The 25,061-nt window shown below is 54.0% G+C and overlaps 1 protein-coding gene across 1 annotated transcript in view; it reads right to left on the bottom strand.

Annotated features, from left to right (window-relative positions):
* IGSF21 (immunoglobin superfamily member 21) overlaps window positions 1–25,061 on the bottom strand; it is a 234,698-nt gene that overhangs the window by 154,193 nt on the left and 55,444 nt on the right. The gene's annotated exons all lie outside the window — the stretch shown is intronic.

Genomic DNA, 25,061 nt, shown 5'->3' on the forward strand with positions numbered 1-25,061 from the left:
GTTCCCCAGCTCAACAGGGAAGAAGGATGCCGCCCTGAGGGGTCAACTTGTCCATTCCCCTGCCTCCAGGCTGCAACCAGGCCATGAACTGGATGGGAATCCCATTCTTTTATGATCTCCTTCTAGTTTCTGTTCCTGCCCCACCTGCGTCTTTGTTTTTGGGACTGAGAGAAACCAATTCTCACGCTCCAAAGGCGACCAGATTCCGACGGCTTTGTATGTCTGCCAATCTGAGGGACTCTTCTACAGAACGCAACCTTCCTGGACCATCTCCCCTTCCCCTCCCCTCCATCCCTGAGCCCGGGCTCCGAGATGTCACACCAAGCAACTGTCTGTCACTCAGGAGGGAGATCGGTGGTCACACAAAACTAAGACAGGGACACCACCCCAACTGGGGGGCCTTGTGTGTTGGAGGTGACCTGTGTCCCAGCTCAAGTTAGATGCCTTTTGGGTGGTGGTGAATGAAGCAAGAAGGTCTCCTCGAGCAGCAGACCATGGTGGTCAAGGGCACATTCTCTGGAGCTCAACTACCAGGGTTCAAATCCCAGCTCTGCCTTGGGCAAGTGACTGTGCCACTCTGAGCCTCAGTTTCTTCGTCTGTAAGCTGGAGCTCATAGTGGTACCTACTTTGTAAGGTCAGAGGAGTTCATGAATTCGTATTCTCAGAGCAGTGCCTGGGACTTGGGAAGCTCTGCAGGAAGGAGCCGGGGGCCTCTGGTGAAATTTAGATTGAGCAGAAAATTCCGCTGGTGGTTGATCTCTTACATCCTCTGGGTAAACCAACCCATCCCCCATCTAGAAGCTCAGTGATTTAAAATTCCACCATCACACACTGGCTCAACGCATCCTACTCCTCCCAAGAGTCCTAGAGTCCCGGAAAGCATCAGGAGTGGTGTCTCTCACGCACAGCCCAACCCCGCGTGGATCCAGTGGGCCAGGTCCAAGGTGCCTCTCCCTGGGGCCACCAGGGCTTCGGGGACACCTGCCCCGTACCCTCCCCGGGAGCCATTGTGGATATTTGTCCCTTCCCTTGACTTAGCATTCCGCAGGTTTGGATGGTGCCGATCAGAAATGGGACTATAATTTAGGCACGGAAGAAGGGCCAGCAAAATGTAATGAAAGTGGTCGTCCCATCATCGAATGAATGATAAAGGCAACACGGATGGATTTCTTTCCTAGTGTTCGTCTTGGGCCAACTTCTGTGCCTGCCCCTGCCAGCCCCTGCCAGCCCAGGGAGTGTGAGATAGCATCCCTCAATCTACTTTGAATACATGGAGAGCTATAATAGGCTTAGGAAAAGATGGGCGTTTACAGCCTTGTTCTCATCGTGGGAAAAATTGACATTAGGAAAGTGCATGATAGAAATCTTACATACTTTCCAGAATGTAAATAGAGTTAAAAGCAAAGCGATGGGTCAGGAGGTGGCGGGGCACCGGACAGAGGAGCTGGGCAGGCCTGGAGTGGAGTGTTCCAATCGCTTGGTGCTCTCAGAAACCAAATTGGCCACCCCTGCTGCGGAAAGAGGGAGGGGAGGTCAGGGGGAGGGAGGACTGAGGTCACGGATTTAATATCTGGCTCATTTGAGGTGGGTTTAATCAAGATTGGAGGACAGAAATAAATGATTGCACTTACATGCAGGGCACAGAAACGGATGCCCGGGCCTCTGCAGGCTCTCACTGCTGGCTTCTGGAGGGTTCTACCAGGAAAGCTGAAGTTCGGATGTAAAAGTTAAAATTTGGGGAGTGGGATGGGGGAGGGTGGCCTATGAAGAAGGGCCGATCCTCATGGCCTGATCAGGGGCAAAAGGGGCCAGGTGCCAGGGATATGTGCCTCCTTGCTATTTCCCTGCAAAGGGAGAACAGCCAGGTACCAGCCCCCGTGTATCCTGGGTCAAGTCTGATGTCCATCATCAATGTGCACAAGGAGTCAGGACCGGAAGGCTGAGTCGATGTGGCTTAAAGACCCTCTGGGAAATTTCTGGTCGACAAGCTTCTCTAGCTCTTTAGATGTCCAGTGATAATTGTGTCCCTAGGTAGGAAAGCCTTCCCTTCAGCAAAAACCTTAAAATGTTTTTGCTGCTGGGTTAGCCCTCTGAGCCACAGTACTGATGCCACCATTTTTCTTGCTCCACAACCTTCACTGGCTCCCGCAGGCTCAAGTCTGTACTTCTTGGCCTGGCCCTTCCAGGTGTCAGTCCAGCTGCCCCTTAGCCACTCCATCCCCCTTCCAGTGAACACTCAGTCCCTGACCTGGCCTCCTGGGGATGCCCGCCCCACCTGGGACAGCTCCAGTGCATTCCTTCCTCCAGCCCTTTGCTGTTCCCTCTGCCCAGAATGCCCTTCTCATCCTTCTGTATGCTTCCGGGCTCAGTGAATTGGTCCTTTGAGAACTTTCCTCATTTCACTTCCCCTTCGTGTAGAAGGAACACCGTATCTTTGCTTCCACAAATGCTTGTCTCTCTGGCAGGGCCCCCGCCTCATGTAGAGACTATTATCTGTTTACACACCCAGGCCTGTGGAGAGCAGGATGAAGCAGCAGAGGAGGGGACGGGGCGATAGCAGCATGCCCTTCACGGGGCCCTGGTTAAGGTAGATAAGGTAAGGCACGCGACTGGGAGCAGGGCGAGCCTGGTGACAAAGGCTGCTTCCAAGGGCACTAATGATCCCTACTGTTGGAGTGAGGAAGGTCTGGCCAAAGAGTGGCCTTGGGGGGTGAAATGTGTTCCCTGAAAGTAGTGAAATACTCACCCTTGGCACCTATGAGCGTGACCTTTCTTGGAAACAGGGTCTTTGCAAATGGGGCCCTAATCTGGAGTCTGGGGTCCTTATAAGAAGAGGGAGATGTGGACACAGAGACACAGGAGGACGGAGGCAGAGCGGGAGGGATGCCATCTACAAGCCAAGGAGGGCCAGTGACGCCGGGAGCTGGAAGAGGCAAGACAGGGTTCTTGCCTCGAGCTCTCAGGGGGAGCGCGGCCCTGCCGACACCTTGATTTTGGACTTTTAGCCTCCGGAGCTGGGGCAGAATCACCAGCTCTAGAAAACTAATGCAGGAAAGAAGGGGGACAGTCCACCTACTGAGCCCCGGAGGCTGATGGCGTTTTTCTTATTTGCTGAGCTGACCAAGAGCCAGAGAAGGGAAGAGACTCCCGCACAATCACATGGTTAGGGAGAGGCAGAGGCAGGATTCGAACCCAGAACCCCTGCAAGGCTCCCCTCCTGCCCTGCACCCATGGCCAACAGAGTCTCTGGGGGTCCTGAGCCTCGAGCGGGTCTTCGTCAGGAGTGCCCCCCACCCATCCCGCCGTTATCCCTCTGCAGGCTGTGCAAGGGCCCAGGGGCCCATTCCCTAGGGAGCGGCTCCCCGAGCATGAGCCCAGGAGGCGGGAGCATCTTATCTGATAAAGCAGGGCGGGGAGCCCGGCTCCCGATAAAACTGTGCCCATTTGTTAACATGTGTTCCAAGCCCTGATTACCCACGCGGAACAGACAATGTAGACGATTATGAGCGAGCGCCGTAGCTGTGACTGCCGGAGATGAGAGAGAACGGGGGCGGGGGGGGGGAGGGGGCTGCAGCCCGCTCCCTCTGGCTCCGTCACCGTAACCACGGGTGGTTACGGCACAAGGCACAATCCCCCATCATGTAAGGGCAGGATCACCACATAAGAGACCCACGGAATCGCGGGTTCTGGGATGCTGAGGGCTTTAGAGTCCGAGGACGCTCAAGGCGACCCTTGTTCTGAGAGATGTTTGGGGGGCTGTGCCTGAGATGTGCTTAGCAGCCCCCAGGGATCCGGAAGGGGCCTGGGTGCCAGGGAGTCCGTAGCCATCGTTATTGTGACAGGGACACTCTGGTCGTGGACCTCGTCTGTCTTATTTCCTCTTCGGTGTGTGAGAGCAATTCTAACATTAACCCCATTTTACAGGTGATCAAACAGAGGTGAAGTTGTCTAAACACACCCTCTGCCTGTCAGTCTCAGGGGCAGCCCTTGATCTTGGGGCACCTTGCAGATGGGACGCAAAGTCCCCAAACCACTCTTTAACTGGAGCGGCTCCCCTTTTATCTGTTCGACATACTGGGGTACCTCCCAAGGTTATGCGTACAAATGTGTGCTTTAGGAGGACATCGGTCTGGGTCACGTGCCCCGTGAACAGTCCCAGAGGGCACGGAACAACCGCCCGGGGTCTGGGCCTCCTCCCTCCCTCCCTCCTTTCACCCCGAGAAAGCTGCTGCAGGGCCCCCTCTCCTCGATGTTAGGACTGTCCGTCTTCTGCTGGCAGAAGCAGACTGACCCGTCTGCTTCTCTGCCCTGGGCGCTGCCGCCTGGCACCTGCCGCTCCCCCTCTGCTCGGCCCTTGGGTGCCCCACCTGGATCGTGCTCTTAAGCTCTCCACGATGCTCCTGTCTGAGTGTCCTCCTTGGCTCCCCCTGCACAGGCCACCAGCTGGCAGCAGGCCCCACCCCTGGTGCATCCCAGCCTCAGTCCCGGGACCCACCAGGAAGAGCGATCAGGAAGGTGGAAGGGGAAGAAGGGACTGACAGAGAGCCCCTCCAACCACCTGCATCTGTCCCCTGGAGCCTGTCACTGAGGCGTGCTCCTGTTTTTGGTGAGTGTGTGTGTGTGTGTGTGTGTGTGTGTGTGTGAGCATGCACACATGCATGCGGGGGTGGGGGGACCACAGAGGCCTTCCCACTGTCAGTTTATGCTGGTTCTTTGCAAAATGCAAAGCCTTTTTCCTCCACGATCTCCTTCACAACACCCCAGGAGTTAAGTGGGCCTAGGAGGGAGGTGACGGGCCTGGGGTCACCCAGCTCTGAAGTGATGCCTGGGCCGGTGTTCTTCCTGGCGCCGAGTCTGTGGCCCTTTCTTTAATACTCTGCTCTCCCTCTTGATCCTGCATATTTTATACTGCTGGCCTAACTCCCTAATTTTAGACTTTTTCCCAGCTGGGGAGGGCCATTGGTGCTGCTACAGCAAGAGGAAAGTGCCTTGTCCAGCATCAGGAGCTCATCTGGAGACCGTCTGTATTTTTAAAGGCTTGGCTGTGTGGTTTCTCCATGTTTTATAGCCAGGAAAATAAAAAAGGAGAGACAAATGACGAATGTCCCCCCTGTAGCCTGAGGGCCTGGCTTGCGCTCTCCTAGGTCTTGCTCTGGAAGCCGCTTCCCTCCCCTCACAGGTGGGGGTCACCCTCCAACCCGCTGGCTTTCCAGGAGGAAAGGCAGGTGGGACCCCTGTCCCAGGGTCACTGGAGCTGGGCATCCAAGCCTGGGGCATGCCCTAAGCCCTGGAGCCTGCTCTGGGCATTCTCTCCAAGCCCTGACCTCCATGGGCTCTCACTCTGGTATACAGAGCCCCTAGTTGACCCCTAGTGTGGCCACACAGAAAATGGGACATTCTAGTCAATCCCATGTTGATACTGAGATACTTCTTCCGAAATTGTCAAAAGATGCAAAACACCATCTACACTTGAAAACTGAAATTTCATTAGAAACCATCTTTGTGCCAAAAGCCCAAATAATGTCCATTCGGGATTAGGAGCCTACTAATGCCAAGTATTTTCAGTACTTTGACCTTTTAAATCCTCATTCCCTTTTATGAATGAAGAAACCGAGGCTTGGGAAGGTGAGTAGGTCTGCCCAGACAGGACAGCTAAGAAGCCGTCACCACAACAATACCCACACCTACTGAGGACCCATGCACCTGCCAGGCATTGTTCCAAGCCCTTTGCTTTCACCACAGCCCCCCTGTAAGGTAGTCTTCATTATTTCCCCACTTGCTAGATGAGGAAACAGGCTCAGAGTAGGTACGCCATAAACCCAAGGTCACACAGCTCGAGCGCAGAATTGGGACTCGAACCCAAGCAGGTTGCCCATTCCAGATTCTGGATTCAAGTACCGCTCTGGTGTGCTCTGAAGCCACCCTCTTCCCCAGCACCCAGTGGTCTCTCAGGAAATTCTGCAGCCTGGGATTCTAAGTGTTAGCCCACATATGGCAACCCCACTTATTAGAACATCTGGCTGGCTGCATGGCAGAGCTGAAGACAGCATTTGTGGGGGACCATGTCTGCAAGGGGACTCCTAAGGTCCAGAAAGGTTAAGTAACTCGTCCAAGGCCATACAGCTTCCTGTGGGCGGATGGAGACCTGGAATCCCAGGCCAGCTTTCCTCTTGGGTTCTCACACCTCCTGCATCCAAGGGACCCAGCCTGAGCTCAGAGCCTCCCAGGCTTGCCATCCGGGACCACATCACCTCTTTCCTCCAGGCCTCGTTGCCCTCCAGGTGCTGACAAGGCCAGGTTGCCTGCCCATGACCTTGGGAAGGGACGGGAGTGGTTTTAGCAATCTAAACACACTCCTTCCTCGCATCAGGACGCCCGGGCACTGAGTGATTTGTATGCTCTGAGCACGTCACCTCCTTTCGGGAGACAGAGAGGCTGCCTGAAAAGTCATTTTTCAGCATTTGACACAAAGTCTCTTTCGCTCTCTCGCGAAGCCAGATAACCATCAGCAGCCAGGCCGATTAGAAAAAATACATACTTGGTGCCGGGAAGCCCGGGAAAGAGAGGAAGCCAGCCCGTCAGTCTTCCTTCACTCATTTGGGTGGGATGTGGTGTGGTTTTCCCACTTGGCTCCACGGCTTGGGGCAGAAGGTTCTCTTCCGGACAGATCAGCGTCCTGGGGAAAACAGCATCTTCCAGGGGAGGCGGCCCAAGCCTGGGCCTGGGAATCATGAGAACAAGTGTTCCAGTCCCGGCTCTGCTGCTTCCTGGGGGTGTGACCTTGGGCAAGTCACTTCCCCTCTCAGTGCCTTAGTTTCTCCATCCAATAAATGGGTATAATAATGGGGCTGTTCTATGGCTCAATGAGATCATGCATAGAGCACTTACTCGCACCAGAGTCTGGTGAATAGCAAGCCATCGACAAATGTCAGCTCTGACTGGGATTGTTAAAGCGGTACCTTCAGGGACCGTGGGGCTCCCTGCCAAGCTTTGGCTGTGAAGACAGGCCCCAGGCTCTCTTCCTCACATATACGTGTATTGGGTGTTGAGCTCCAGGCCATCCATACACCTGGATTCTGCAGACACAGAATGGGCCTTGCGGGCAAGCAAGAGGACCTGACCTCACCAGGAATGGCAGGTGGGCTCCCCAGTGAAGAAATGGCAAGCAGAGACCATTTCTCTGTCTGCCCCTTGCACACCATCACCCCTACCCCCACAGCAGAAAGGACCCCCCCTACACTCAGCAAGGACCCATAAGGTGTCCAAGACATGGCCCTTCCTCCTTGCACGGAGGTCAAATTGAGTCCCGCAGGTCAATATAGAATTCGGTTCAATGAGGATTTAGTAAATACCCAAATCTCTCCCCTTGCTTCCTCCTACCACCACTGAATCTGTTCACCCCACTGCCATCTTTCTTTGGGATCACAGGATGGCCTCCTTCCTGCCTCCCTGCCTCCAGCCTCGCTCCACCCTGCTACCAGTAAGAGCTTTCCACCATGCTCAGGCCCCACTTAAACCCCTTGATAGCCTCAGCTCCAGTGTCTGTCTCAAGGGGAGGGTACCCCAGGAGAAAGCCCCAACCTCCTCATCTGAGCATCCCCAGCACTACTTCCCCTTCTCACCTTCTCTCTGGACACACCTGCCAGCCTCAGTGAGTGTCTGCCGTTCTGGAAGGCTCTGAGCTCTCACTGCAGCTGGCAAGAGCTTTGCACCTGCCGCTCACCCCCCCTCCACAGTGACCTTCCCTCTCCTTTCCCATCACGGCACTGCCTCACCTGTCACCCTGCCTCTGGAATGGGCTCCCCACTGGCTCCCACGGTCTCCTGCGCCTCCCCCATGGACAGCGTCCGTCTTTGTGTCTGTCACCCCACCATACGGTCTCTCATTCCAGGCTACGTTTTCAGTTTCCAGCCCGTAACTGCTCAGTAGCTATGCGCAGAATGAACAAATTTACGATGCACCTGCTGTGTGCCGCTCCCCGAGTTGGGCGCCGGGAACGCAGAGGCATCAAGCACAGCGCCTTGCCTGGAGGTCAAGACTAAGCACCAAGGTGAACGCAACTTAGCGACAGAGAACATAAGGTGCAAAGAGAAGAGAGTTGGTCCAGAGAGACACAGGCAACAGGGCGGGGGCAGCTCGGAGCAAGAGCTGACCTGTCCTAACAGGAGGAGGGTGTCTGGGAGGCTTCCCAGGGAAGGTCCCTGGTAGACTTTGAGGGATCCCAGAAGGTGGACAAGGAAGGGAAAGGAGGGGTCCCTGCGACCCTGTTCCAAACCTCATTCCAGCTCCCCCTGCAGCTGACGCCCACCCCGGCACCTCCGGCTTCCTTGCGCTACGCTGCTGGTGGGCGTGCCAGGCCCGCCACGGGATGCAGCCTGGTGGTGTGCAACAAGAGTGAGCCCTCGTGGAGGACGCTCTTGGGTTCGAATCCAGCTCTGCCACTTAGTCCCCGTGTGACCTTGAGTAAGATATGTTACCTTCTGGGGGTTCTGTGAAACCAGAGTGGCATTATCACCCCCCTTCCAGAGAGTGGGCGTACTGGGTCGAGCAGTGTCCCCCAACATTCGTGTCCACCTGGCCCATCAGAATGTGGTCTTGTTTGGAAGGAAGTTCTTTGCAGATGTAATTTGTTACCATGAGCGTCCTTATAAGAAGAGGAGAGACAGGAACAGACACACAGGAAGAACGCCATGTGACAATGACAGAGGGGAGCATGGAGTGACGTGTCCACAAGCCAGGGGACGCCAAGAATCACTGACAACCACCGGAGCTACGGAGGCAAGGAAGGGATCCTTCCCTCGAGCCTCTGGAAGGAGCGCGGCCCTGCCGACACCTGGATTCCAGACTTCTCACCTTCACGGCCGGGAGAGAATAAATTTCTGTTGTTTTTAGCCACCCAGGTGGTAGTAATTCATTAGGGCAGCCCCGGAAGATGAATACAGTGGGCGTCAGAGCTGAGAGATGGAGTTCGTGGGACGCACTGAGCACGGAGCCTCACAGAGCCAGAGCCCCAAACAGGTTAGCTCTCGCGGCAGCCGAGCCTCCTTTCCCTCCCTCCCCCAGGAGCAGAGGCCTCCGGGTCTGCAGAAGGGGATTCCTTTGGCTTCCCCTGCTGAACTGCCCCCGCCCCCCACGACAAGGTTCACACCAGGTTTCTCTTCCTAATGCTTCCCATCGTCTTACATTCGCTCATGGTCTGGGGCCTCGGAAAACAAGCCACAGGATCGTTTCTCCATAAAATCAGTTTCCGGGTCAAAAAGTATCTCAGAAGCTGACTCATCCAGTTCTTTTCTGATTCATGAATGTCCTCTAAACCACAGCACCGTCCCTGTCTGCTCACAAATACCCTCTCTGCGTGTGCTTGTATGCACACGTGCGTGCACGTGCACGCACACACACGCTCGGGAAAATCCGTTTTCCTTCAGCTCGTCCTGTTGTAGGCTAACTGATACCCGTGTAATACAGGAGCACAATGGACACACATCCCACCAGATCACGTCCCCCCCCTCTCTAAAACCTCCCATGGCTCCTGCCTCCCTTCGAGCAGATTCCAGACTCTGAGCCTGGCCCACAAGCCGCTGCACACCCACCACACCCGACTATGTCCCTGAACTGGCCCAACCCCCTCTCTGGGCTCCAGGGCAGCCACAGGTCCATGCTCCCCGGAGCTGACGATGCTGGTGGCGACCATAGGCATGGCTCCGGCACTTCACAGATGAGGAACCTCACTGACGGCCCCCATCAACTCTACGAGGCAGCTCTTGTTCCCATCTTGTGGGTGGGAACACTGAGGCACCAAGAGAGGTTAACTAACACGCCCTGGCAGAACCAGGATGCGGCTCCAGCGGCCCAGCCCAGGGCTGGGCTCACCCCGTGGGCTTCTCACAGGCAGGGAAGCACTTAGGAGCCCCTGGGCAAGTGAAACCATCCCCATTTCACAGACGCAGGACACAGACCCCAGGACACTGAACTTCGGGTGAATGACAGAGCCAAAGGGCCAGCCCAGGCTTGCTGGCTCAAATGCGAGTACTTGGACGGTGGGGCTCTTGTAATGCCTGAAGCCTGGTGAGGGACAGGCAGATGCGCCTGATGGAGAAAGGGAAGCCCGAGGGGCCCAGGCTGCAGGGGAGGAAGGGAAGGTGCCACGTGCCCGGGGTCACCCAGGGCCAGTGCCTGCCACGTGAACCTTCTGCCCTGGCCCCACCCATCCCCCCCCCCACTCCATCTCCAAGACCCTGAGAGGGAGCCGGAACCCCCCACTGCCCTAAGACCAGATGCCCACGTTGTAAACAGATCTGAGCATCAGAACACAGGAGGCGGACCGGATGGAGCCCCAGCAGATGCCAGGTTCAAAAGAGAATCAGGGAAACAGCGACACACGGGGAACTCAGCACAAAAGCATCCAAATGATAGGAAAAAACAGAGCCAGATGGGCCGGGCCTCCCCAACCAGCAAGGCTGTCACAGGCCAGCCCTGCTCAGGCCGCCTGTTCGGACACCACCGGCGAGGGCCAGCCCCGGCTGCCCCCTGCCCAGCTGGCCTTCGTGGAGACCATTCCCTTCGCCTGGAATGTCCTCTCCTTATTGAATTCCCTCTTTTTCCCCAGAGTCTTTGGCGAACCCTACCACAATCTGCTCCCACTCCCGGAATCCTGCTCTGGCTCCTGGGACTTCCGTCATCGCTCGCTGTACGTAATCCACATGCAAGATTATCCTTTGGTCCCACCTTCCTATGGGCCCCAAACTCCAATTTTCAGGGCAGCTTTTTCACACCCGCTGCCTCAAGGGGCCCTGAGAATAGCCTGGTGAGAGGTGTTCTTTTTCCCATTGGACACATGGGGCTCAGAGAGGGCAAGTGACTGGCCCGAGGTCACACAGCTAGAGGCAGAACGGGAAGTCTGAGGCTTCCCTTGAAGTCCAGCGCTCTGGCCAGCTGAGAGCAGTGCCTGCAACACAGCAGGTGCTCAACAAGGAAGGGGTGAATGAAGGGGGTCCCTGAAGTTGATGCAGCCCTCCTCTTACCCCCCACCAATTTTTTCCTTCTGGGTTTCTGGAGTTTCTCGGGGTCACCCCACCATCTGAAAGCCTGTGGCAGGGAAGAGAAGAGGGAAGGGGGAGTCTCTCACAGTGCTCTACCCACCCGCCACGGTGTCAGCCCCCCGGTGGGCCAGCCCTAAGGCCCTCCCCCAACTCCCCAGTGGACTTGACTGCTGCCCACCCAGGACAACCCTAGCTTTCCCCTCAATCACAGGCCAAGATCACCCCACGATAAGGCCCAGCTGAGAGCACCCCTGCCCCAGGGAGATGGTGCGATACCGGCCATGTTTTACAAGCTCACAAATCCGCGATAAGAGCAGGCCAGTCGGCTGGTTCCAGCGAGATAAGCAGATGCCCACCTCTCCCTCCCTTGGCTCGCTGAGCACCCATGCAGGGAAGAAAGACGCAGCCAGAGCTAATGCGTGAGGACAGCCTGCTCCGGCCCCCACGTACCCCCCTCCACTGCCCAGGACAGAGGGACATTACAACAGCCCCCAGGACAGGCGGACTGGCCCCAGTCTGCAGATGAAAGGAGGTGTAACTGTTTGCTCCTCCTGGAGATGAGCCGTCAGGGATTTTGGCAAAGGTTACCGCTCACTCACTGTGCACCGGGAGCTGGACTGAACATCGCACACGCCTGCACTCCCTTGCCGCCCACAAACCCTCCCCATTTTACAGATAAGAAACAAAGGTCCTGAGAGGCACACAAGATTGGGCTCCGGGAAACAGACCATGAGGCTGAGAGCTGTGTGCAGGAGGCCTGGGGGTGTCCTGGGACAGCCCCTATGGGAGCCCAGGAAGTGTGGGAGGGAAGGCAGGCAGAGGGGCGTGGGCTGTGGTCCTCAGCCAGTCTGCTCTGGAGCTGGGCTGACTCTGAACTGAGTCAAGAGGACAGGACTCTTGTGTCCCATCAAGCAGCCACCGGGTAGGGGATGAGCCCAGCTGGACCCCATGTCTCTCAGGGCTCTGACCTTGGGGTTCTCTATCCTGATCCTCACCAGGGTGATCTAGGGGCACCACCAGCCTGTCTCTGACTCTTGCAGGGACTCCCACCCCTCACCCCTACAGCACAGAGAGCCTGTGGGGGCCACATGTCCCCAGCAACACAGGCCAAGGATGGCGTCAGCTCGGCCAACCAGAGGGCAGTGGTGACGGAACAAGTCTTGAGGGGCAGATGACCCAGGTTCAAATCCCAGCTCTGACACATTCTAGCATGTGTCCTTGAGCAAGTGACTGTGCTCCTCTGTGCCTCAGTTCCCCTCTGCCACTGGGACACTGGGAACCAGAATGACGTCACCTTCCCCTGGGGAACTGGAGGACCCAACCTTCGTGAAGCATTCGGTGTCCAGCCCATAGAAACCTCTCGTACAACAGCCATCACCACCACCACTGTCGCCCCGCTGTGATGCTGCCAGGGTGATGGGGAGGGTCTCCACGCCAAGTCTATCCCCATCCCCGCCCCTCACACTGACAACCTCTAAGAAAGCCCAAGTACCAAAATGTCATGATTATTAATTTACCTTCTCCGCTTTCTCCTCCTCTCCATATATTTATATTTTACTTTGTGAGGATGTGGTAAAGGTCCCCACTCCCAGCTAGCGACTCAGCCTTCCCTGCAGTGATCGAATCAAAGGCCATATTTTACCGGCATGCACTAACCCAAAGGCCATATTTCATGGGGGCGATCTAATCAGCAAACCGTATTTCCAAGGTGGAGATCTAAACTCCTGGTGATATTTCATGGCTTGAGATCTAATCACGGGGCAATATTTCACAGCGGGGATCTAATCCCAGAGGTATATTTTATGGTTGGGAGATCAGAGCTGTTCATCGTGACTTTTTACCCTTCTTTATTTAAAATTTTTTTTTATTTTGTATGTTTCAGGAAAAGTGAACATATCCTAGCAAGCCCCAACTTTGCCAACGGTTAGGTCACTGCTAATAAAAAGGAGGGTTTTTGCCAAGTGGTGATTCGTCCAGCCCTCTCTGATGTCACAAAAACTTTTTGGGACATAAGTGGATTGGCAGGGTTCCTCTCAAATCTAGGAGGGATCTCCAGATTCAGTGTCCCAGCAGGACTACCTTTCCTTATTCATTCATTCATTCATTCATTCACTCACTCACTCATTCCACAAATGTTCTGAGTGCCTGCTGAGGGCTTGGAATCACTGATCCAGAGGGAGCAAGATATATACCGCCTGTATCTATCCACCCGTTTGTGAACCCCCAAATTCCTATGTTGAAACTCTAACCCCCAGCGTGATAACAATCGGAGGTAGGGTCTCTGGGAGATACTTAGGTGTAGATGAGTTCATGAGGTGGGCCTCCACAATGGGATTAGCTCCCTCTGCCACCCCCATCGCTGCCCCGAGAGGACACCATGAGAAGGCAGTCCAAGGCAAGGCAGCAAGAAGGATCTCACCAGGAACTGGATCTGCTGGTACCACGGCCTTGGACTTGGAGCCTCCAAGTCCATATGAGAAATATATGTCTATGGCATCTCGTTAGAGCAGCCCGAGCTGGCTGGGACACCTCCCCTGCCATCAGAAGTCACTCTACTAGGAGAGGCAGATACTCAGCACACAGTCACAAGGGGGATGATGGCTGCCTCAGGGTAAGCGCCCTGAAGAAAGGAAGAGAGGCTATGAGCACATGGACCCCAGACCCAGCCAGGGAGGTCAGTCTTAGCATGTGTTCTAGCAGATGACATGAGGTGGGGTTAGGGAGACCAGGAGAGGAAGGGAGGGGATTCTAGGTGATAGAAAAGACACATGCAAAGGCTCTGAGGTCACACAGGACCTGTTCAATCAGAGGGACAAGAAGACTTGTCAGATGGACCCAGGCTGCTGGGGGAATGACCCAATCCTGACACTTCTCAGCTCCAGCACCTGGGGCCAGAGATACTCAACTGGATTGGGCTTTAGTTTCCTTGCTGGTAAAACGGGATAGTAACAGTACCTACTCCAAAGGATTTTGAACTCTTTTCTATAAACAAAGGGAAGCCTCCAGCGGATTTTGGGAAGAATCAGATGTGCATTTTTCAAAGACCTGGCTAGCGGCTATTTGGAGAATGGGCTCCAGGAGGGCAGAAAGGAAGCAAGGGGTCCAGCTGGGATGCTGCTGAAGGCATTCAGGGGAGAGACACTGAGCTCTGTGGCTGAGGAAGGGGAAGGGGGGCAGCCCCGAGTGACATTCTGGAGGGCTCTTTACAGGCCAAAGGAAGTGTATGGAGAGTGAGTTCCGGGTACCCGGCTTTGAGACAGATGGTTTCCCTCCCACTCCTCCGTTGTCCCAGGAGAGGCAGGAAGGGTGCAGAGAGAGAGACACTGCGATCCTACAACCCACCTCCTTAGCACCCGGCAACTCCCTGCTGAGAGATTCACAACCCCTCCCTCGTGCCCTGCCCTGACGGTTCTGCCTCCCCCAAGCCAATTTTGAGCAAATCAATCTCCCAGGTAGAGAACAGAAAGCTACGAGATGTTCCAACACAATACGTGTTTGGGGACGGGGAATTAAAGCTTCTGGGGAGCCTAGAAATTCTCATTAAATATCGCAGTTCATCACTCACCTCATTGCCAGTGCATTTACACTGCCAGGGCTGTAATAATCTTTCCAAATGCATGATGCTTTGCCATTTTGCAAACACTTTATTTCGCCTGAATCTCACCTGGGAGGCAGGTGGAGCAGCATGCCTATTTTATAGATGGAGAAACTGAGGCTCAGAGAAGGGGAGTGACCCGCCAGGCTATGGGGAGACACAGACGAATGGTCACCACTGTAGCAAGCGCGTCCTGAGCCCTGGTACCGTGGAGGCACTTCTGGACCTTTACAACCCTATGAGACAGGTATTACTATAATCCCCATTTTCAGAGGGGGAAACCGAAGCACAGAGAAGCAAAGGTGCTTGCTCAAGGTCACACAGCCAGTATGTGGCGGAGCTGGGACCCTGACCCAGGAAGTGTCACCCCGAGATCTAGCTTTAGTCCCCAGGTTGGAGGAATTCAGCTTGATCTGCCCAGGGTTCGTATCACGACACTTCAGCTACCCGTGGGCTACACAGCCCACGAATTAAGAGCCTGAGAAAGGCTATTAGGAATCACAAATCTGTGTGAATCTCGCTGCCTGGAGAACTCAGGCCAGACACATGCTCTGTTTTGGTGTCTCTCCTCACTCACTGACTTTTATATTTGGAAACCATGCCGAAGCTCAGTCAGGGGAGTATCTCCTAGAAGATCATAGACATAAGCAGCCAGCTTCCAAACCTGCACCCCAGAAAAAGACAGAAGGGTGGGTGGGGCATGTCCCTAGCAGGCTGCTGGTCCCCAATCCTGGGTGCAGCACCCAGATGGGTCTGTCGGTCCCAGTCACTGTCCAATCTGTGGGGACACCTTGCTCCCTTTCTGCAAGGGTACAGGGAGTTGGGGCCTCCCCAGGATTTGGAGCTGTCCAAAGGGATGGGTTCTCATCATTTTTGAACTCAAATGGAGGGTTGCATACAAGACAGGATGTACATTGGTGAACAACTGCCACCAGGGGCTGGTGAGGGGGCATGCGGGTGTCCACCTGCCCACCCCCACGGCAGAGAACGCACAGGGCCAGATGGTCCTTCCGCCGGGGGCAGGACCCCAACAAAACCTGGGGCTGGCTCGTGGTCCAGGCTAAGGCTCCTGAGGCCCCAATCTTCTTATCTCGGGACAGCCTCCCTGCAGAACCAGGAACCTGACAGCCTGACAGCCCGTCACCAGATTGCAGCCTGTGTACGGTGGGGGCCCAGAGATGTGTCTCATTTGAATCTCATTCGAGGAAAATGATTAAAGGTTCAGAGGGATTAATTTACAAGGAAAGATTAAAGGAACTAAATCTGTGTAGCTTGGCTTAACCATGACCGAGATTGGGGACTTCGGGAATGTTTCCAAATATTTGAAGAGAGTGGCAACCCTGGGGAGGGGCAGAGGAGAGGAAAGAAATGAGGGGAAGGGGCACCGGAAATGATGACCAAGATGATATTGGGAAATATCTCTTGTCATCTTTGAAACAGTGGCTGGCATAGGAGCTCTCTGTGTATGAGGCCTGAGGCTGGGAAGCTTGATGGACATTACATAATTGCATGGTATCTGCTTTTCAGATGGGGAAACTGAGGCACAGCCTGAGTCACATGGCTGGCGAGTATCAGAATGTGAACCCAAGATGACTCTAACTCTTACCCTGAGTAACTTGCAATCACCCGGACCATAACTTGGCAAATCTCTTCTCCCATTCTGTGTGTGCAGAACATACTTCCCCACTCATTAATCTAGGGCATGGTCATGTGACTTGTTTTGACCCAGGGGGTGTTGGATGCCAGCAAAATCTCTTGCACTTCCACCTTCCCCACTGGGGGAGCTGGGACCCTGGAATGAACCCACATGGGGCAGGTCAGCTGCAACCTGGAGCCTAGCCCAGATGGACCCACAGCTTCAACAGAACCGCCCAGCAGAGCCAGCCCAGATGAGCTGCCCCACCCCCCTCCCCAGCCATAGGTCCTTGGTTATTGGGATAAATGATTGCTTTAAGCCACCAAGTTTGGGGTGGGTTATCACACAGTTACAGATCTCATGATATTAGAATGCTGCCCAAGGCCTCCGGCGACCAGGACTAATGCCAGCTTTCCGGGCTCATCTCTGACCTCGTGCCCACTGGTACCCTAGACACAAGATTCTCATGGTTTCTAGAACATTCTTTTGACTACCATATATCTTGCTCGCTCGCTTTCATTTTTTCCCCAGCTATAGTGAGGCATAATTTACACAAAATAAAATTCGCCGATTCACAGAGATGCTCTTCTCGCGGAGTTTATGATTTAATGGGGAAAAAGAGAGCCCCAAATCTCAGTGACGGTTGGTGCCTCAAAGTTTATGGAATAAAGTTCCTTTATTTTGTAATCAACGGGGACACTGAGTCTCAGACACGGGGGGACACAGGAGACCCAGGTAGCTTGACTCCTTGCTCAGTGCTCCCTGCACTGCCCCCACAGCATCCATTGGACTGCTGGGGAGGAAGCCTCCTCAGCCAGCCAGCAGGGTCCCACTCAGGGTACCAGGTAAGATCGTGCCTCAGCCTGGGAATTACCCAGCTGCCTCTCTCAGGGGCTTCTGAGCTGCTTTTAGAATAGCATGCAGGGTTCAGGTCACTCTATTAGAAAAAGGATATTACCTGGGGGACTGCAGGCTGGCTTGGGAGGGAGCGGAGCAGTTTCCCACAATGCCGTGGGCCCAGGGTGCAGCGGGTGAAGAGGGGTGATGTCGCATCTGTTGGACAAGATCACGAGCACTCATGTGATTCATCAGAAGAACCAGAGACGAAAACACGGGGGCCAGGAGCACGGGTCAAGTAGATGGACACAGCAGTGAAATCCACAGGTAATGTTGCCAGATGCTTTCCAACCCCATTCGGCACACTGGCCTCAGTCCCTCCTGTTTGTACTGAGGACCCCTCTTAGGCAGTCACTGAAGGGGGACAGCTTGGTGTGGGGGGGTGAGAGGAAGGAATTCGGGAATGAGTGGCATGTTTCATTCACGCATGCATGCATTCATTCATTCAACAGTGATGACCAAGACAAACACACGGAGTCTTCTGTCTCATGAGACTCACGAATTACCTAATCACAGCTCTGGCAGCTGCTCGGAGGGAACATACAGGTGTCCTATGACAGCTGGCAGCAGGTGGACGGGACCCAGGCCACCAGTGCAGGGAAAGCAGGAACGAGTCGCCCTCAAGAGACACTTTCTGGTAAAAAGGAAGCATGGCCTGCCAGATGCTCAGGGCTCTGTCCCCCAATATAAAGGGTCTTCAAGGACAGCAAATGGAGGTGCCTGGGCATAGGGCAGACCAGGAGGAGGGGGGAGAAATGAGGAAGGCACATTCCCTTCCCTGGTGAGAAGGGAGCCCTGAGCCCATGGCCCGTGCAGGAGTCACAGGTGAGGAGTGAGGCCCAGAGACTAGAGATCTGCACAGGTTCCCCGGGGCAGGCCCTTCACGGCCTCTCCAACTTCCAAAAGAGAGCCAGCAAGTCTCCGAAGTAGATAGGAACTGCAATACTGACCCTGGAGTGGGAGGGGAAACCAAGTCAGCCCCTTGTGCCTCACCCCTCCCTACAGGCACCTCCCAGACCTCCTTGGTTCACACCATGGACCTCCCATACTTTGTTTTGTTGAGGGATGCTGGATCTAACCAAGTTGTTTTGGGGGAAGGGTTGCTCATCTTTCCAGGCCCCACCATCTCCAAAGGGAGAATGAGATCATACCCCTTCACATGGAGTAGCAAGGATTCAACACCCTGACGTGACTCTTGTACCTACCATGTGGCGGAAATGCCCCATTCATTCATTCATTCATTCATTCAGCAAACGTTTACTGGGCACATGCTGTAAGCCAGGCATTGCTCTCGATGCTGAGAACACAGAGTGGACGAAACACAGCCTCCAACCTCAAGCAGCATAGAATCTGGTGGACCCCAGCCAAGGAAACATGGATGCATACGTTACAGATGGCATCTCTTAGAGGAGAGACCCCCAGGAGGTGAGGGAGTGGGCATACAGACACCAGAAAATTAGAGTTCCCAGCAAAGGAGGAGACATGCCAAGGCCCCAAGCCCGCAGTGCGTGTGGCGGCTCCTGAGTAGAAGTTGGGGCAGCCGATGCACAGTGAGTTACTTGTGGCCATCGTTACTATTACTTTTGTTATTAACTGTAACTTATTACTATCCCTTAATATAATGTGATGGATGCCTGAAAGATACAGCCTGAGCTCCCCAGTCCTCACAACCCTCAGGGGGTTCTGCCTTCCTGGAAGACCCCCATCCCCAGGCCGTCCCCTTCTCACCGGTCCTGGTGGGGGCTACGCAGCAGCCCCACCCTGGCCAGGACCAGCAGGCACAGTGCCCAGGGCCCATGAAAACATCCTTGTTTTGATTTTTTTTTTTTACGGGGGAGGGAGGATATAATAACAACGAATATATAATCATGAACGCAGCCTGGAATATATTTGCCTTTATACCAATGTGGCCATAAAATACACATTTTAAAACTTTTTTTTTAAGATTTACTTTATTTATTTTAGAGAGCAAGAGAGAGCATGAGGGTGGGGGGGGCAGAGGAAGAAAGAGAGAGAGAACCTCCAGCGGACTCCCCGCTGATGGATGTGGGACTCGATCTCACGACCCTAAGATCACAACCTGAGCTGAAACCAAGAGTTGGACGCTTAACCAACTGAGCCACCAAGGTGCCCCTAAAATATTTTATATGAAGAAAGTACCCATGGCTGCAACACTGATAGGCCTGTGAAAGTCATGGTGTGACTCCTCTCTGCGGGGTGGGGAGTGAACACCTGCTCCACACTTGGCCGCCCCCAAGCTGCCCCTCTACCCCTCCCAGACCTTGGCCCAGGAAGGCTAGAGCCCAAGCGAGCTACCTGTTGAGCTGCCATGAGCTTCTGACACCTCCCGGGCCCCCCTCCCCTGGCCGATGGAGCCCCCACCCGGTGACAGGAAGCAGAGACCAATGGCCTGCTGCCCCCATTCCCATGCTCCCATGCTTCACTTCTCCGAGCCATGGGCAGTGGTGTTTCTGGGAGAGCTGCTGCCTCCATTTCTTGGTGAGTCCCCCTTCCTTCCCCTTAAATCTAGGGAAGCGGTGATTTAATATTAATATTTATTCATGTACTCAATTCTTTCCCTGTTAAATAATTTCTCAGCTGTCGGAGGCTTCTGAAGGCTAATTTAAAACAGGTGTCACGGTTATCTAACTTATGCCCTCGGATTCTCAGAGAGAAGGGGTGGGGGACCTGCGTCCCTGCACCCACCACCCATACTGCTCTGCCTGCCACGAGGGGTCTCAGCACCATGGACAGAGCAGTCCTTCATGAGGCCAAGCCCCTGGGGTGGGAGTCGGGGGCCACCCACAGCACTGGCCACTGGAGAAGATGACGCCAGGGCTGGACCCTACAAGGGAGGGGGTGCTGGCAGGAAGGGGGATTGGGGAGAAAGAGAGACGAAAAGGCCTTTAGAGCCGTGCCGAACAATCTGTGCACACAGAATAACAATAATAGACTAATAGCTGATCCTTGTATGGAATTTACTGTGCTCCCGGCACCGCTCCACGCATGTCACAAACATTAACTCATTTAATGCTTACACAACCCCAGTGGGTTCCGAGGTATTACCCCATTTCACAGAGGAGGAAATCGAGGCAGCAATTGAGGGGTTAGATAACTCAACCGATATCATATGGCAGTAAGAGGTCGGTCAGGGATTTGAACCCAGGAAGACAGACGTGGGGCTCAAAGCTGAGTCTCCCTCTGGGCAGCCAAGAGGCCTCTCTAAGGTCCTACTTCCTCACTGCAGAAGTGCAGAGCCTCTCTAGGAGGGTTGAAGGTCTGAGGGAGGCCTCAGTAGGCCTCCGGGAAATGTCTGGACACACAGTAGGTGGTCCAGAAAAGTCTTGAGCCCTCTCTTTCCAGCCAGCATTCCCCTCCCTTCCCACTGCCTTCCTCTTTCCCCGACAACCTCACACTTCAAGGTTACATCTGTTACAGCTGATTGAAACCTAAGCGATCTCTTCGAAACTGGCCAATGAGAGCATGCCACATGAAGGCGGCTTGTCCCGAGGTGGCTCCTGTCACATCCCTCCAGGCTGCAATTCCTGGCCTGTGACTCTCTGGGAGCCTTCTCAGCCAGAATCCCTGACCCTTCAGCTAAACTCACCGACCTCAGGGACCCTTCCATCCACACACATATGCCCCCAGCAGGTTCAAATTCAGACTGCCATCGTCTTCTCCACCCACCAAGAAGCTTGATTGGCTGTAGGATATATTCTGAAGACAATGGGCATATTGAAGATGGCTTTCCAAAGTCCATGTGCCACCTCCCCCAGTCCCATCTCTAAGACACAGGCTTCCTCCCTTGCACAGGGTCATATTGCTCTAAGCGGAGGGAATTGCCAGCAGGAGTGAGGCGAGGGGAGTAAGACATCGCAATCATTCCTCGGGTATTATGCAAACCCATGCAAATTAACAGAATGCAGACCACACCGATGAGTGTGTTTGTAAATGAGAGATGAGGGGACAGGGCAAGGCAGTAATCAGCTGGGGAAAAACATTTCATCCTGGGAAGCTTGCAAGTTTCATGCATGTGTGAGGTGAGCACAGGCAGATTCATGTGCATGCACCAATATGTGTGCAAACACACACACACATGCCCACGGTTCTTAACAGCCATCTCTGGGTATGTGCTCAGAGCTCTGTTGGATTTTCTGGGCAGAGGCAAAAACTCTAGCCCTGGACCTCTGGGCCTGGGGTCTGGGCCCTTCAGAGAGCACCGACTGGATTACTCCCAGCTCTTGGCCCTCCAGCCATCAGAGCCCACGCAATCCTTAAGTTTATGGAAGGGTCTGTTCCCAAAGTTCCCTTACAAGTCAGCTTCTTGGATCAAGCAATACATCTTCCCAGAGAAACAGTGTTGGTAGACGCAATAAACAAGGTCATGGTGAAAAGCACAGACTTCGAGAACGGCACACTTCAGCAAATAATTGAACCACTCTGCTTCCTCATCTATAAAAGGAGGGGGGATAAAAATATCCACCAACCTCAAATGGGTTGAAAAAAACAGGACATAATGCATGTCAAGGGCCCGGCATCCAACAAGTACTTCAAAAACCATGGGCGCAGCCACTGGAATCACTGCTAATGTTGTAGCTTACTGCTCTCATCATTGATGGCTCTCAGAGTCCCAGGCTGGCCCCCCAAAGCCCTCTCAATGCCGATAGTAGCTGGCGAAGAAGTCCTATTTGTACTTGTGGTCCCAGTGATTGAAAACAGTGTCCTGGGGGAATTGTGCTGTATTCTAAATTCTCTATTGGGACTCTTCCCACCTTGCCCAGGAAAAAGGAGGCAAGCCCTCCAGAACCTTGCGGGGGAGCTGGGGGGAGGGAGATGGGGGATGGGTAGAAACTCCCAAAGACTAGTTCTGTGTAAACCCACCCTACAGATGGAGAGCAGGATTTCTCCTTGGGAAATTCATCCTCACAGAGCACCCGCTAGGCGCCAGGAGCTGCCCTGCTCACATCATATCCTTCAATCCTGATGGCTTATCTGGAAGGCGGGCATCATTACCCCATTTTTCAGATGGGACGGCTAAGGCTCTGAGAAGCAGGGTCAGTTAGCGTCAAGATCATGTTAGAGCCTGGGGGAGGCCAGGCTAGAATTCAGGTCTGTTTAGCTCCGGAGTCCATGCTCTCTACCAACGTTCCATAATGCCTCCAGGCATCTAAAAAATGGAGTCCCATGTGTCTGGGTGCTCACAACTCAGGAATTCGTAAGCGGAGGATGCCCTCCAGCACCCCTCCTGCAGTTTTCTGACCAGATGAAGAATTCTGTCTTTTCCAAAGTAGCTTCCCCATAGACACTGCCTTGAAAATCCTCCTTGTACCCCCCCCCCCAAATTGACCCCACCACCACCCTGCCCAGACACAGCTCCTGGCCCGGGCAGCAAAAGTCTCTTCCTATCCAGACCCCTTAATATGTGTCCCTCATTTAGGTCTTTGATCTTTCTGATGCTCGTTCTGCAGGTTCCTTAGACTAGGTCAATCACTAGATCCTTCCTCCTGCCCAAGGTGTGGGACACACACCTGGGGGGTTAGCCCACACCCAGGGGGTGCTCAGGGCCTGACAGAGAGTCAGCATCCTACAGATTCATTGGTCTGGTGGGCCTGACCTGGCACTAGAAGCAGGGAGTGGGCACTGGCCTCCATCAGGGGCCCCAGCACCTCTCCTCTGAGAGGGCTGGGAGAATTAATATTAGCACAATCATTTTAATCAGGCCATGATTAAGAGGCACATACATAATTCACCCGGCTCTCCCCTCCGCCTTGCTCTTTGCTTTCAGAGGTGGCAGGAACATGGCACTGGCTCATTAGTGCTCCCTCTGCCTCATCTGCCACTCCTTCATGCTGGGGGAGGCGACCCCCCAGTGAGTGGGCCACCTTGGGAAGGAGGATTTAGAGCAGCCTGTGTTCCAGGGACCCCACATAAGGGATGGAAAAGAGACACCTCTTCCCCGGGTTCTCTCCAGGACACTTCCAGCCAAGAGAGGGATGCGGACAGGTTCCAGGCTGACCCTCCCGCGTTAACCTTGGACTTCTACCCCCACCCCCACCCCTGCTCTCTCTCTAGGGGCTGCTTTTTTACTCCATGCTTGACTTCCCCTAATCCTTCAAGACTCTTTCTCTTTTCCCTCCCTACCATCTATTGGGACTAACTCTACATATTTACTTCCCACTGGGTAAATTAGGGTGGCCTGTTATTTGTCCTAAAATCACCTTCTTCAACCTCAGATTTTACCAAATGCCAGAGTTAGAAGGGCGTATTTACATTAAACGATCCAAATCCTCCAGACTGTAACGGGGAAACAGAGCCCAGAAAGGCAAGTGACTTGCTCAAGGCCACACAGCACATCAGTGGCAGAGCCAGGGGCAGAATTCTGACTTCTAGACTCCCAAGACGGAGCGCTTCACCCAGACTCCAGGTGAGGGTCACACAGACATCTGAGTGTGTGCTTCAGGGCTTGGGGTAAGTGCTGGGAGGCGGAAACCTGGCTTGGCCACTGACTTGTGACTTTGGACAGGCTACTCATCCTCTCTGGGCCTCATCATGTGCAAAATGACAGTCATAGGATGGCTCCCACCTCGGGGGACTTAACCTCGGGTGATAAGCATGTCAGGAAATGACAAACGTTGGCGAGGACGCAGAGAACGGGGAACCCTCTTACACTGTTTGTGGGAATGCAAGCTGGTGCAGCCACTCCGGAAAATAGTATGGAGTTTCCTCAAAAAGTTGAAAATAGGGCTACACTACGACCCAGCAATTGCACTACTAGCTAGGTATTTACTCCAAAGATACAAATGTAGTGAGCCGAAGGGGCACCCACACCCCAATGTTTATAGCAGCAATGTCCACAATAGCCAAACCATGGTAAGAGCCCAGATGTCTAACGACAGTTGAATGGATAAAGAAGATGTGGTACACACACACACACACACACACACACACACACACACACACACACACACAGGAATACTACTCAGCCATCAAAAATGAAATCTTACCATTTGCCACAATGTGGATGGAACTGGAGGGTATTATGCTGAGCGAAATAGGTCAATCAGAGAAAGATAATTATCATATGATCTCACCCACATGGAATTTAAGAAACAAAATAGAGGAGCATAGGGGAAGGGAGGGAAAAATAAAACAAGACATAATCAGAGAGGGAAACAAACTATAAGAGACTCTTAACCATAGGAAACAACCTGAGGGTTGCTGGAGGGGAGGTGGGTGGGGGGATGGGGTAACTGGGGGATGGGCATGAAGGAGGGCACGTGAGGGAATGAGCACTGGGTGTTATATAGGACTAATCACTGAACTCTACGTCTGAAACTAATAATATACTATATGTTAATTGAATTTTAATAAATTTTTTTTAAAGCATGCAGAAAGCATCTAGCCCCAAGCCTAACAGACCAGAAGGGCTCACTAAGTGGCACCATTTGGCTCAGGATGGGTCCCCAGAAGCAGACTGAGACAAGGGTTCGAGCGCGGGTCGTGTATTTAGAGGCCATTCCTGGCAGCACTGTCAGGGCCCAGTGGAAGCCAGACAGAGTCTGTTTTCGGGCAGCTCCTGCGGTAGGTGACCAGGGCTCAGTCCCCTGGCAAGCACTGGGAGCCAGCACTGAACATAAAGCCTCAGAGTCACCACGCCCCAGGGGAAAAAGGTGGCGGGGTACCAGGTGGGCAAGACGGGCTCTGCCAGGCAGAGAGGCCCTGCGGCAAAGGCAGGCCGGAGCTGGCAGCTGAAGTGGGTGCCACACTTTGAAGTGAGAAGACAGGGGGGCCGTGGGGTCCCGACAGCATCTGTTCTGCCGCTAAACAGCCTCTGTACCACCAGGGATGGGAGGAGGGACTCCTGGGTCGTCTTATCAGCTCTTCCCCTTGTGG

The sequence above is a fragment of the Ursus americanus genome, chromosome 33 (assembly GCF_024610735.1).
Source record: "Ursus americanus isolate L20-20 chromosome 33, mUrsAme1.1.p, whole genome shotgun sequence".
Taxonomy (NCBI): domain Eukaryota; kingdom Metazoa; phylum Chordata; class Mammalia; order Carnivora; family Ursidae; genus Ursus; species Ursus americanus.